This window comes from Lipotes vexillifer, unplaced genomic scaffold (assembly GCF_000442215.2).
Source record: "Lipotes vexillifer unplaced genomic scaffold, Lipotes_vexillifer_v1.1 scaffold91, whole genome shotgun sequence".
NCBI classification, from domain to species: Eukaryota; Metazoa; Chordata; class Mammalia; order Artiodactyla; family Lipotidae; genus Lipotes; species Lipotes vexillifer.
In genome coordinates, this window is record NW_006777583.1 from 4495480 (window position 1) to 4496585 (window position 1106).

A 1106-nucleotide genomic window follows, 5' to 3' on the forward strand; every position below is an offset into this window, starting at 1 on the left:
AAAGATGATCCAGACCCTAAGCTGCCAAACTCTGGTCCCTCCCTTAGTTCTTATCTATGATCCTGTGAGAGATTCCCGAACACCAGCCGATAAAGAAAGGAAAAAAAGAATAACAGGCCTGGTTCATGGGTAGGTCATAAAAATGTACTGCTACCACAGTACAGGGCACCCCGGGAAATCCTCCAAGCAGCACACATGGTCATTAACTTTGTGTGGAGGGAGAAGTAATCGGAAGTCAGGATATTCAAGATCTCCTGGGCAGTGGCAACTGACTCAGTATGTTGGTCAGGGGCCTAGAAGGAGCAAGAGAACAATGTTCAGAAATAGACACAAGGAGGTCTGGAGAAGCAGCACATAGATGGATCTAGGGGAATGGGCACAAAATGTAGGTCACTGTGAATCAGATCCATGTCCATCACCAGATCATCCGCCATGAGATGATGTACAGAAAGGCTCATCCCATGGATGATAGCGAGCCTCTGTCCTTGAGCACCCCAAGCGTTTACACAACAGGTTCATAATGGAGTAGTCAGAGTGGCAGGGATGGAAGCTATGCATAGGCCCAGTAGCATGGGTGCCTTCTTATTAAAGATAACTAGTTATTCCCTCTGATAAATGTTAGCAGCAGAAACTAATGTTGAGCCCTTGATATGATACATTCCGAAGGAGGCCAGGTCATCTGGCAGCAAGTTGATTTCATTGACCTTCTTCTACCCTAGAGAGGACAGTGATTCATCCTTACTAGGATTGACGTGTATTCCAAGTATGAGGTTTGCCTTCTTTGCTTATGCTGCCTATACCAATACCACTACCAGAGAGTTCACGGAGTATCTGATTTACAAGTGTGGGATCCCATATAACTTCTTCTTGGACCAAGGAACCCACTTTACAGCAATGCAACAATGGACACGTGAGCAGAGGATCTACTGGCCCTATCATTTACCACTCCACCTAGAAGGCTGCCTGCCTGGTAGAACACTGAAATGACCTCTTAAAGGCACAGCTCATGTACTAACTTGGGAACGACACCCGATGAAGTTGGGGTGTGGCCTTCAGTATGAGGTATAAACATTGAATCAATAACTCTTATGAGGTCAGCGTCCCGA